The sequence below is a fragment of the Nycticebus coucang genome, chromosome 4, assembly GCF_027406575.1.
Source record: "Nycticebus coucang isolate mNycCou1 chromosome 4, mNycCou1.pri, whole genome shotgun sequence".
NCBI lineage: Eukaryota > Metazoa > Chordata > Mammalia > Primates > Lorisidae > Nycticebus > Nycticebus coucang.
This window is the reverse complement of record NC_069783.1, coordinates 143,310,186-143,323,729: the sequence shown is the minus strand read 5'-3', so window position 1 is coordinate 143,323,729 and position 13,544 is coordinate 143,310,186. Positions and strand designations below refer to the sequence as shown.

The 13,544-nt window shown below is 41.2% G+C and overlaps 1 protein-coding gene across 1 annotated transcript in view; it reads left to right on the top strand.

Annotated features, from left to right (window-relative positions):
- The window catches only part of LOC128584234 (LHFPL tetraspan subfamily member 7 protein-like), a 169,789-nt gene that overhangs the window by 116,971 nt on the left and 39,274 nt on the right, over positions 1-13,544 (top strand). The gene's annotated exons all lie outside the window — the stretch shown is intronic.

Genomic DNA, 13,544 nt, shown 5'->3' with positions numbered 1-13,544 from the left:
TGTCAAAGAAGATGATTACAGAGCTTTTACTGAAGAAATGTAATTATCTTCATTTGCAGCATCAAATTAATGACATCAAATAATGGAATGTATACACTTTTTAACATTTATCTTCCCATTTTCTTATTGGATTCACCTCCCTGGATTACTTTATTTATTTATTTATTTTTTTTACGGGGGAGGTGTTTTTTTTTTTTGCAGTTTTTGGCTGGGCTGGGTTTGAACCCGCCACCTCCGGCATATGGGGCTGGCGCCCACTCCTTTGAGCCACAGGCACCGCCCTTTATTTTTTATTTTTAAAATAGAAGCATCTATTCTTTTTTGCTTTCTGGGATAAATCATATTCCTACATGCATCTATATATATTATATTTATCTACATTCCTCAATACTACTGTTCTCTTTCCCTGCTGGCTGTCTTGCCCATTCATTACACATCCATTCTTAATCTCTTTTCTTTGCCAATAACCTTTTTTTAATAACCAGTTAAAGTTTAAATTATGACTTTTTAGCCTAAATTCAACATACTTAATCTTTGATGAAAATAAAAAATAACAGCAGAAATAATCTCATGATTCATGAGATGACCGCAATACTTACAGATATTTTAATGCTGGCAATTTATAAAGATATGAATCTTCAACAGTTGTCAGAGGATTACGATTGAGAATTCTGAAAAATGCAATTGAATTAAAATTACCTGCATTTCAATGTACATGTAACTCCACAAAGATTTTATAGTCGTTTTTTAGTATGAAACTTGTAGGTAAAAAAATGAAAACATTTTCTTTTTTTTTTTTTGGCCGGGGCTGGGTTTGAACCCGCCACCTCTGGCATATGGGACCGGCGCCCTACCTGCTGAGCCACAGGCGCCGCCCTGAAAACATTTTCTGTTTTTCCCTTAAATCATCCTAAGACTCTGCCAAGCACTTTTCCTTTGGGAACTACCCAGGTTTATTATGCCATTTATCCTCCATAATCTGAGGTGTTTGTCTTTCATCTTTTGAAAAATTTTTTTAAATCCGTGGTTTAATTTATCTGATTAAGAAAATAATGGACCAAATCCTTGGCTTTAGAGCTAAAGAAAAAGGGATAAATCTGAGAGAAGGGAATTCTTGTCACACACTTGCACTGATAGTTTTGTATCACATCACAGCCTTTGTTACTGTGCTTGTAATCACCTGGGCACTCATCAGTCTCCTGGACTGTCAGCCCCTGAGAGTGGGGACCACAACTTAGTGACATTGTCATACCTGTGCCTGGCATGGTGCCTGAAATTTACTAGATATTTAATCAATGTTTGTTGAAAAAATCATTTTATTTAAATATCAGTAAAACGAATAAATTAATTTTGACGCAAATTTGTATTCCAAAATGCTGGAACAGATTTTCTTTTCCATTCTTAAAACAAACAAACAAAACAAAAGAGAGAAATAGCAAGAAAGAAAAGAAAATCTGCCTTTAGGTTAACTCTACTCAACAATTATTAGCGTACTTCTGCAGAATATTATAAAAATAACAATTATATAGCTAATATCTATTGGGCTGCCGGTCGTTTGTGATCAGCATTTTACATTTAGTCCTCAGAATAAGCTTACGTGGTAAATATTATCTTTTATAAATGAGGAAACCGAGGCACAGAGAGTTTATATAACTTGTCCTAGACCACTAAGCTAGTTAGAAGCAAAGCTGAAATTTAAAGTTAGTTCTGATTTGCAAAGCCTGTGTTTATCTTCTCTGAAGAAAAAAGGTTTAAAATAGCTATTACTTTAACCTTAATTCTGTGACAACTAAATATAAAATAACTTTCTAAACTTCATCTATTCATCTGGGAGAACCTCTTGAGAATGACATTTCTCTTTTTACTCCTTTTCCCAATCACTTCCCGTGATTAAATATTTAATTAACCCATGGCCATGGAGACTTTAGAGATTTAAAACCATATTGTAGGCTGGGCATGGTCGCTCACACCTATAATCTTAGCACTATGGGAAGCCAAGGTGAGTGGATTGCCTGAGCTCACAGGTTCACAGGTTCAAGACCAGCTTGAGCCAGAGCAAGACCCTGCCTCTAAAAAAAAAGAAAAAAAAAAAAAGCTTGGCGTTGTGGAGGGCAACTGTAGTCCCAGCTACTCGGGAGGCAAGTACTCTTGTCTGAGACAAGAGAATCGCTTGAGCCCGAGAGTTTGAGGTTGCTGTGAGCAATGACACCAGGCAACAATACTGAGGGTGACAAAGTGAGACTCTGTCTAAAAAAAAAAAGGGAACAAAACCATGTTGTAGGTGACAGCAGTGAAAATGGTGGAGTAAAGACATCTGAAAATTCATCCCTTCATAAAAACAACAACAAAAAAAATATGGCCAAAATGTCCAGAATCAATGTTTTCAGAACTCTAGAAATTTAATCAAAGTCACAATGCAGCAACCCAAGGAGTGTTTATTTAGGAAAAATGGCTAAATTTCAGTAAAAACAGTGAGATTTGTGTTGTTTTAGCTTACCCTAGACCATCTTTTGCTCCCAGCTCAGTAGTAGCCTTAAAAATAGCACACATCTGGGTGGCGCCTGTGGCTCAGTGGGCAGGGCACCAGCCCCATATACCGAGGGTGACGGGTTCAAACCCGGCCCCAGACAAATTGCAACAAAAAAATAACCGGGCATTGTGGCGGGCGCCTGTAGTCCCAGCTACTTGGGAGGCTGAGGCATGAGAATGGCCTAAGCCCAGGAGCTGGAGGTTGCTGTGAGCTGTGTGACGCCACAGCACTCTACCAAGGACAATAAAGTGAGACTCAACAACAACAACAAAAAGTAGCCCACATCTCTAGTACCAGAGGGAGCAAAATGGAGCCAGAGCTCTTTCGAAGCCACAATTCCAATGAACTGTCATTATTTGACCTGTTTGTTACATGGAAGACCTTCCTGGAAAGGCTTGCTTCTATTTAACCTAAAAGGGTGTTTGTGGAAGATAATTATAAGAAGTGTCTTAACATGGCAGCTACATGAGGCGATGGGTAAAAGTTGGCACCTTTTACCAATAGATGGCTTGGCACCTGCAGCTCAAGCGGCTAAGGCACCAGCCACATACACCAGAGCTGGCGGGTTCAAATCCAGCCTGAGCCTGCTAAACAAGAATGACAACTACAACCAAAAAATAGCTGGGTGTTGTGGCGGGCGCCTGTAGTCCCAGCTACTTGGGAGGCTGAGGCAAGAGAATCGCTTGGGCCCAGCAGTTGGAGGTTGCTGTGAGCTGTGATGCCACCGCACTCTACCCGGGGTGACAGCTTGAGGCTCTGTCTCAAAAACCAACAAACAAAACTTAATAGAAAAGGCCTAGGAATGAGATATCCATAGGAACTCTGAAATACTCCAACATTTCCTTGTTAAACTGGAAGACCATGAGTCACATTCCTTGAAATCTGGAAGGTCATATACATATTTAGGACTGTGAGCATTGTCAGGAAACATCAGAGAAGTCCCTAACCTCTCATCCATGTCTGATTCTGAGGTTCTGCACAAAACAGGCAATGAAAGCTAAGGCAGAGCTATAAAACCATCTTGCTGAGTGCTGAAGGTACGCCCTAACACGCACACAAGCCCCTTGGGAAAATCTCGGAGACTTACTGGTTCTAGACTTTTAAGGAAATCTCTGTTCATTCATCAGCAGACTAACCTAACCTAGTAGAGATTTCAGTGGCCACACATGACAACAAATACAAGCCTTTACCAAATTAGTTCCAAAAAGTCACTAAATAAATTAATAATAACTACTATAATAAGCAGCAGTACACACCAAACCCTGGGGGCAGGGACCTGATTTCTAGAATTGTTACATTATACGTAGTATTATTTAAAATATCCAATTTTCAACACAATTTATAAGGGACACAAAGAAACCATGCACAGGGGTGGGTGTGGGGGTTGGAAATCAGTAGATACTGTCCCTGAGGAAGTCAAGATATTGGGCTTACTAGGCAAGAATTTAATTCAACTATTTGAAATATGTTCAAAGACATAGGGAAAACATTTAGTTCTATAGATTAAAGCAGATCATGATCAAGGATGGGTACACAGAAGCCTAAACAAATACTAAACGAGAAACTTTGTCTTTTTGGGCCATGTGGTCCAAACATCCATCCTGAGCATAATTGTCCTCAGGATGGGGTTTATACAAAAAGAGATGTAACAGGAAATTTATTAGCCACCTTAGGACAAATCACTAAAGAGACTAAAATAAGGTGACACAACAAAAGTCTCTAAATTCCTTAGCTTAAGTGATTAAGTTTCTAAATTCCTTGGCCTTTTTGTTACAAGCCTGCAACTAAAACCTCAAAATATAGTAGCACAACACAGATCAATTAATTTTGTAGCCTTGCCTTTAACATTTTGATTTTTACCTTCATGTTGTCTAGAAGGTTTAAAAGCCTCCATGAGTACCTGTCCACCTCCAGTCCCATCTGGCCTAAAACACTTCATGGATGTAAGTCCTTTTGGCTCTTCAGTTCTCTTGGCCATTAGGGTCCCACCAAGGGCCTAGATGGAACCAGGGCAGGGGCCATACCATCCCAGCTGTTGGAGCCTAACATAGCCACAAAGACAAAAGACTTTGTCTTTCCTCCAAAGACAAAGACACAAAGGGTCTAGTTACCCACACCCCCTCAGAAATTCACAGCAAAGGACCCTAACATTCTGGGCAAGCTGTAGAATTTGCCTACCAGCTACCCTACACCCCTGTATTTGAAAGAGTTCTCTAACTGCCCCTGAGCACTGCCCAGGTGAGTCACCCTTCCCTTCTAACAAACCTGGCCCGAACATCCAGTCTTGCTCTCGGGATGGGACAAAATAAGAGTCTGGCCATCAATGGTGCCTCTGGTGGATCTGGGCCAAAAGGGAAGAATTGTGAACCAAAATAAAATCTTAAGCCGGGGGGGTGGGGGTGGGGGCACAGATCTTGGCCAAAGGGAGAAATTGTGAACCAAAATAAAATACTTAAACCAGGCGTGCTGGCTTAAGAATTTTTTTTTCAAGTTTCAAATATTTTGTCTTCTTATTCATACAGTATGAAGTTCTCTAAAGATCCCACAACGTGATGTACCATGCAGAAGAGAAACTAAACATTCAACATAAACCACCGCTCCCCTACCCAACCCACACACAAACTAAAAAAACAAAGAAAGAAAAGGAAACAAACCCATTCCCCAGTAAGGAAATAATGTCTGCACTATTTTTCTGTAACGCCAGCCAAGATATGCACAAGCAAGAGAAATAGAAAGCATTTGCTAAAATATTTGTAACAAATACTAATGTACAAAAAAGTCACAAAGACTAGGTTCCCCCTTGAAGCAGAGCACATGGCAGTTGACACTGGAACAGATTAAACCACTGGCTGAGATTATAAACCAGAGGAAGATGTTACATGAAGTGGAGATTTTCAGTTTGAATATTAACATTTCCAAAGTTTGGCAACATCGTCTTTTAAAATTATGCAAATTATGTAAACAAGAGGTACATTTTAAATTGATCTACATGCAAAATTCCATGTCATGCAAGGACACCAAGCACCGGGATTTTTCTCTCACAGGCAGAGCCCACGATGTGCAGCACTCAGTTGAAGGAACAGCCATGGCAGGAGGTGCACTCAGCTTAAGATTCAGTCACCTCTGGGCGGCACCTGTGGCTCAGCTGGTAGGGCACCGGCCCCATATGGCCAGGGTGGTGGGTTCAAACCTGGCCCCGGCCAAACTGCAAGAACAAAAAAAAATAGCCGGGCATTGTGGTGGGCGCCTAAAGTCCCAGCTACTTGGGAGGCTGAGGCAAGAGAATCGCTTAAGCCCAGGAGTTGGAGGTTGCTGTGAGCTGTGTGACGCCACGGCACTCTACCAGGGTGACAAAGTGAGACTCTGTCTCTACCAAAAAAAAAAAAAAAAAAAAGATTCAGTCAACTCGATTCAACCTGCCCTTTTCCACTCATGATTATAAAACCAGTTTTTACAGAAAAACTATATCAGGAAATACTGTCATACGAAGCTACCCAAAACGTTTTTCTTCCAGCCAATAGTACCTTTGCAGAAAAGGGAAGGGATAACATCAAGTGGTAGAACAGGATATACTACTTTTATATCACACACATCTATTAAGTTATTACCCATTACCAATTATATGGGCAAATCAAGGAAAACCGTTATGCATTCTCTATGCCTTACAGTAAAGAGAGGTACAAATTTGAATAGAATTTTGCTCTTCTGTGACATATAATTAGCAAGATTTCTCCCATTTTAATCACAAATATATATGGGTGTTTAGTACATATAGGCACATTTAATGTCCCCAGTTTTTATTTGTTGCAAGTCTTTTGAAACATAAAGGGAAATTCATGGTTCAAACACAAGTTTAATGACAAATTATCCATTTAATGAAACAGATGGATATCCTAAGCAGTTACACGATTATTTCAGGTATTCTTCATTAAGTAAGGCATATAATAAATCATGACTGCCTAAGCTAGCTTCTGGCCTTTATGTATAAAATCACAACTGGTAACTTACCCTTACTCAGGGACATTCAATAAATGCAATGACTCCTAGATGTAAAGTAACAGAATGAAGCAGCCATAAGCACTGTGCAGTTATCACATGCACACAAGAACTAGCTCTTGGCAGTAGCGCCGAACTATACTTTCTCCTCAAGGAGAGGCATATTAAAAGCTGCTCAGCAGTGAGACGTAGTCCCTGGAAATATATTCTTAAGTATAAATAAAGTTACAGACTCCTTTGTTACAAAAATGTAATTAAGGTAAATAATAAGACATTAACAAATGCTTTGTCAATCTCTCAAAGGAGAAAGCACAGGAAAAGGAAAACAGCTGGCCTAACACCGGGCTCAAATTGTACAATCTCCTATCTATATATAAAACTGTGTGAAATAAAAACACAAACAAACAAACAAAAAAAAAAAAAACTGTGTGAAATAAAAGTAAGGATGTTTTATGTTCTGCTTGGCACTTTTACTCTATTTTGTTTCTGAATCAAAGTATATTAAATTAAAGCCAACCTACTACATACATAGAAAGCTACATATAAATATTTACATATGTATATATACTTTCTTCTTATAAAACATGAAGAAAAATAAATTAAAAAGCCAACCCCTTCCCTTTCTCCACCACATTGATATGCTCTTTTCATGCTGCTGTTCTTCAGACTTTAAAGTGCTACACTGAGTCATTCAGAGAGTAAGTTCAATAACACTTGGTTGGCTTCATGAGGCTCATGTTGGAAAACGTGGCTTCACAGAGAAAAATACTTCCATTTAAATACACAGAGAGCATTGCTGGGCATCTTGAGCAGATCTTCAGAGATGGATGAGAAAGCAAAAGTGTTGAGTGGTACTCTTTAAAAAGAGTCACACAACGGGCGGCGCCTGTGGCTCAGTGAGCAGGGCGCCGGCCCCATATGCCCAGGGTGGCGGGTTCAAACCCAGCCCTGGCCAAACTGCAACAAAAATAGCCGGGCGTTGTGGCGGGCACCTGTAGTCCCAGCTGCTCGGGAGGCTGAGGCAAGAGAATCGGGTAAGCCCAAGAGTTAGAGGTTGCTGTGAGCCATGTGACGCCAGGGCAATTTACCCAAGGGCAGGATAGTGAGACTCTGTCTCTACTAAATAAATAAATAAATAAATAATCCTGACCCCAAGCACTAGCAGAGTAGTTTCTCCTTCCTCTTCCACACCCTACCCTCTGGGGATCTTTGACCCAAGTAAAAAGTCATTTAAAAAAAAAGAGCCATACATCTACCACCATCTCTTTGTGGATGTCTAGGCCACCTACAACAGCACAGAATTCTTCAAAGGATATTCTTCCATCTCCATCCTTATCTGCATTTATTATGGTTTTGTCTACGATTTGCTGTAACTGTGTCTCTTTCAGATTGTTCCCCACCATCATCTTCAACACCTGCAAGAGTTCCCCATTGGAAATACAGGCATCCTTATCCACGTCTTAGATAGGAAAAGCAAACCTTAACTTCTGCCCCTTATCTCCTTTGACACTCAACTGAGAGACTCCCTCGATAAATTCTTTGAAATCTACTTCTCCATTCCCATCTGTGTCGAATCTATTACTCGCTGTACTAAAGAATTCTGTTGTAACTCAGGCAGAGACACGAACTCTTCCACACTCAAAGAACCAAACTTGTCCAAATCAAGCTTCTTAAATCTTTTTCCTAACGTTTTAATTTCATCTGCACCAAAGTTTGAGCACATTTCCAAAGAATAACTTGCCTCATTTCCCATTTTGCTCGGCGGGTCGGAGGCCCGCTGACCTGGAGAAGTGTCGGCGCTGAGACGGGCTCCAGGCCAAGCAGGCCCAGCTGCGGCCCCCGTGTGGCCTGCGGGGAGGGGGTGGCGGTTGGGGGAGGGGAGGAGGCGTTGCAGGGCCCACGCGGCCTGGTGACTGGGCACGCGAGGGACCCGGCAGGGCGGGGTGGAAGAAATGAAGGTCGAGATTCACAGACCGAGAGCGCGGGAGGAAGAGACGGCGACAGGGAGGAGAGGCAGACAGGCAGAAAAGAGGGGGAGAGGGCTGGGTGGCCGGGGCTGCAGCCGCACGCTCACGCTGGAGGCTCTTGCTGACCCGCAAGCTCAGGCGCGAACAAGGCGGACGGCGGGAGAGGGAGGGGAGGGCCGAGCGCAGCAGCGCGCGGGGCGGAGGTGGGGGGCGCGCGCGGGCCGGCGGCGGGGGCGGGGCTTCCGGGAGCTCCGTTCATCCGGAACCCGCGTGCCCGGCTCGGCTGCGGCAGGTGAGGCCTTCTAAGGAGCTGTGGTTTGTAAGGTTTTATTTTAGTTCACAACTCCCCTTTTGGCCGAGATCCGCCAGAGGCAGCATCGACGGTCAAACTCTTACTCTGTTATATTGGTCGCCAGTGAAAGGTGTAAGCGGAGATGAGATGACACCACAGCACTCTACCAGGGGGTGACAAAGTAAGATTCTGTCTCAAAAAAATAATAATAATAACTAAAAATAAAATCTTAAGGCTCCCCCCTCCAGCTGACTAATTGGACCCCCCTCTTGGCCAAAGGGCTGAGTTGCTAGCGCTAAGAGGGGAAGTCAGAAATGCCTCATCAAGCCCCCTCCCTTCTGGGAGACTCCTTAACAGGCCTGAGGCTATAGAGGACAAACCTGTAGGTCCTCTGCTTACTTAACAGTTCACTGGAGTCTAGGTATTTGGCAGACCTGTTGTCTCTAATTAACAGATGTCCTTAACTTAAAGGATCCCAAGCCTTTAGCCCCGGGGTCCTCAAACTGCGGCCCGCGGGCCACATGAGGCCATGTGATTGTATTTGTTCCTGTTTTGTATTTTTACTTCAAAATAAAGTTTGTGCAGTGTGCATAGGAATTTGTTCATAGTTTTTTTTTTTTTTTGAACTATAGTCTGGCCCTCCAACGGTCTGACGGACAGTGAATTGGCCTCCTGTTTAAAAAGTTTGAGGACGCCTGCTTTAGACAAAGCTTCATTTCTTTAACCAATTACAAATCAAAGAGTTTTAAGACCCACCTATAACCTGTAAACCTCCATTTTGAGATGTCCCACCTTTTTAGGCCAAACCAACTTACACCCTGCCTTGTATTGATTTATGACTTTACATGCAACGCCTGTCTCCCTGAATTGAATAGAATCCAGTCACAGTGAGTCCACTTGCTCAAGGTTTCTTGGGCATGGGTCCAGGCCATGGTCCTCAAATTCAGTTCTTAGAATAGACCTCTTCAAATTATTTTACAGAGTTTGCCTTCTCTTCTGTCGACAATGTTCAGTGAAGGTGGTGAGTTCAAGACATTTGTACTGATTCCATCTAAATCTCTTGGTGGAGGGAACTAATGAATCTGGTTCTTTGGTGTGAGGGCAAAAGAAAAACAGACCCTTGTGTTCTTCCTCTATGCAAGGCATCAGTAAATTAACAAGGGAAGAGAAGAGGTCCCTATAAGACCAGCCTCTGTAGAAACTGTTAATCAGTTCCACACACACCCTAAACCCCTCCCTCTAACCCAAAATGAATGGTGTGAAATTAGACTTCCAAACCTCAAGACAGGTGGACAGTCTTTTCCAAAGTCAAGTTTAGAAGAGGATCTTCACCTTGAGTCTGAAATTTCCTTCAGGCCATAGATCATATATACCTACCATGATCTGCTTGTGTCACAGAGAAATTATTGAATTTTGAGCTGAAAGAAAATAAAACCTACATAGCTTTTTTTTTTTTTTTTTGAGACAAAGTCTTGCTTTGTTGCCCTTTGTAGAGTACCATAGCAAGACAGCTCATAGCAACCTCAAATACTTGGTCTCAAGTGATCCTCTTTCCTCAGCCTCCCAAGTAGCTGGGACTACAGGTGTCCACCACAACCCCTGGCTATTTTTTTCTTTTTTAGAGACAGGGTCTCATTCTTGCTCAAGCTAGTCTCGGACTCCTGAGCTCAAGAAATCCACCTGCCTCAGCCTCCTAGAGTTCTAGGACTACAGGTGTGAGCTACTGTGCCTGGCCCCTCTACATTACTTGTTGAAGGGTAGTCAGGAAAGCAAGTATATGGAATTAGGCTAAAGTAATGTATTTTCTCTCTGAACATTTTTTGCACTATAGCTTAACATGAACACCATTTTCCCCCACAGTGCAAAGATGCCCACAGATCATTCTTCATAGGTATATATTTTTTAAAAAAATAAGGTATGGGGTGTCAGGGAGAGACGTGCCCTATGGCAGATTTTCTGGAATTCTTTCTGCTTTATTTATTATTATTATTTTTGGCAGGTTTTTTGGCCGGGGGCTGGGTTTGAACCCGCCACCTCCGGCATATGGGACAAGCGCCCTACTCCTTTGAGCCACAGGCACCACACTGGTTTAAAAGAAAAGAAACTGACTCTGGGTGGCACCAGTGGCTCAGTGCGTAGGGCACCGGCCTCATATACCAAGGGTGGTGGGTTCAAACCCAGCCCCGGCCAAACTGCAACAAAAATAAAGAGCCAGGCGTTGTGGCGTGCGCCTGTCGTCTCAGCTACTTGGGAGGCTGAGGCAAGACAATCGCCTAAACTCAGAAGTTGGAGGTTGCTGTGAGCAGTGTGACACCACAGCACTCTACCGAGGGCAATAAAGTAAGACTCTGTCTCTACCAAAAAAATAAATAAATAAATAAATAAATAAAAAACTAAAAGAAACTGACTCCGAGAAAACATGTTTCCCCTTTTGCACCCTGGAGGACTTTGTGTTACGCTTCATCCTTTGTGGCTAGACGCTGTATACATTTCAGCGGTTAGAAACTCTGTACATGAGTAGGAATCAAAGTTATATTCAAACGTAGGATTTCAAGGACAATTCACATATCAAAGCAGCATTGTTGGGGCTCCCAAGACAATGCTAATTTGAGCATTACTTGCTTGACATCTTTTATCACCCATTCCAAAGATCGTTTCTAGGGAAAGCAGAGCATGTCATATGGAAGTTACACAAGTCTCCTGGCCTCTTTGTACCTTAGTTTCCTCACCTGAAAATATTGGATTGGTCCTTCCTGTGAAATATAAATATAACTTTAAAAAAAATTAAAAAAGAAAAATTGGATAGATCTTAAGATATGCTATTCAGAGTTCATAATGAGCTGATACCTAGTTAACTGATAACTGAATGATGCTTTTACACATAGCTTTTTATGTGTTCATCTATTTAACTTACACCTTGTGTAAAAATTGCATTCCATGCCACGCCTGAAACGTTCGGAAGCTCAGTTCAGTGATTAAATTGCAACCAAGATTTCTACAAAAAACAACAAGAAAAAGGAAAGACATAAGCCGATAAAGAAGAAGAAAAGATATTCTTTCAGAGCATTCATCATTTGGCAGTGATTCTAACTTCTATATGACAAAACATAACCTCAGTACTTTCTCTGTACACGAAGGAAATTTTGCCGTAGAAGATATTGGCTTATGATTTATACTTTATTGCATTTACTATACATGCAATGTGTAGATACGAAACAGTGAATGCTCAGCCAATACTTGTGTTGAGAGATCTTTATTTCTCTATGACAGAGTTTTGCAACTTCAGTGCTATTGATATATTAGCTGTATAATTCTTTGGGGGATTTGTCCTGTACATTGTAGGTCAACAACATTCCTGGCTTCTGCCCACCAGGTGTCAGTAACATACCCACAGTTGTGACAACTGAAAATGTCTCCAGGCATTGCCAAATGTCGTCTGGGTACAAAATCCCACTAGTTGAGACCATTGTTCTATTATGATCCCCTCTGATCTGTGTAATAATTCTCACACTAATAATTTTGTGTGTAATAATTCTCACACTAATCTTTGCTAGAGATTAAATGAATTTGCTATAAATTTTAGTAACTTTCTACTAGTAAAATTTTAATCATATTTCAAAGTGAATAGCAGAGGGTTTATAAGTTTAATAAAAGTTCCAAATGTAATGAAGTTCTATTTGTAACTTACACATACTGCAGAAATGGTAGTGATTCAAAGGTACGTCTTTCAATAAATTGGATTTTATTGCAGGATAAATCTCTAGAAAAAGTAAAAGAAGACACTGCCTTGATTTGATACCAAATTAGTGGGAACAACTAGTAGAATTTAGAATGATAATAATGAATATGTAGCTTTTGTCTACATTCTAAACTTTTGGACTTGTATTTGAACTTTCCATAGCCCCCTAATGCTCCCTGTATTTCATGATTTTCACCAATAAAATATACAACTGTAGATCTTAAAAGATTTTGGATGTAATCTTTCCCTGGGCAGCAGGAGACTTGACTAAACAACCTTTTGTAGCCTCATCAAATTCTAGATTAGAAGCTTCAAGTTTTTATTTTTCTATATAATTTCTAATATGAAAAGGAATAACCTCACATTTTACACCTTTCTGGTTTAATTCTGTTTTTCTAAGCTAGTTCAATACCAAAAGAGATAAAAGATATCCTTTCACATCCTTTGAAAGGAAGTTACCCTTCTAATTAATACATAACTTTGAACTAATTCAGAATTATACCATATTAATAGAAATTCATTTTGGTTTTATATTGCCTTAATATTCCATGAAAGCAATTTTTTCGGTGGTACAGTGATGGGACATAGCAAAAGGCAACACGGAACTGGATTTTTATTTGAAAACACCCCTTAACTATAGTTGACTATTTCACTTGACTCCAGTTTATCCCTCGCTCTTCACCTGGCTGTTGTCACTCTGTGCTGACTGGTATCTCTTCCTTCTAAACCAGTGGTTGTCAACCTGTGGGTCGCGACCCACAGGAACTGTGTATTAAAGGGCCACGGCATGAGGAAGGTTGAGAACCATTGTTCTAAACTATCCTGCACACAATTGACCAGATGAACTCTCCAGAAGTGATTCTCAAAGACCAGCATATGGGAATTTATGAAAGATGCAAATCCTTGGCCTTACTCTAAACTGACTGAATCAGTAGCTGTGGAGTTGTAGTCCAGAACCAAGGCCTAACAAGACCTCCAAGTGCTTGTGGTGCAGACTTAAGATGGGCGTAAAGCATGGTG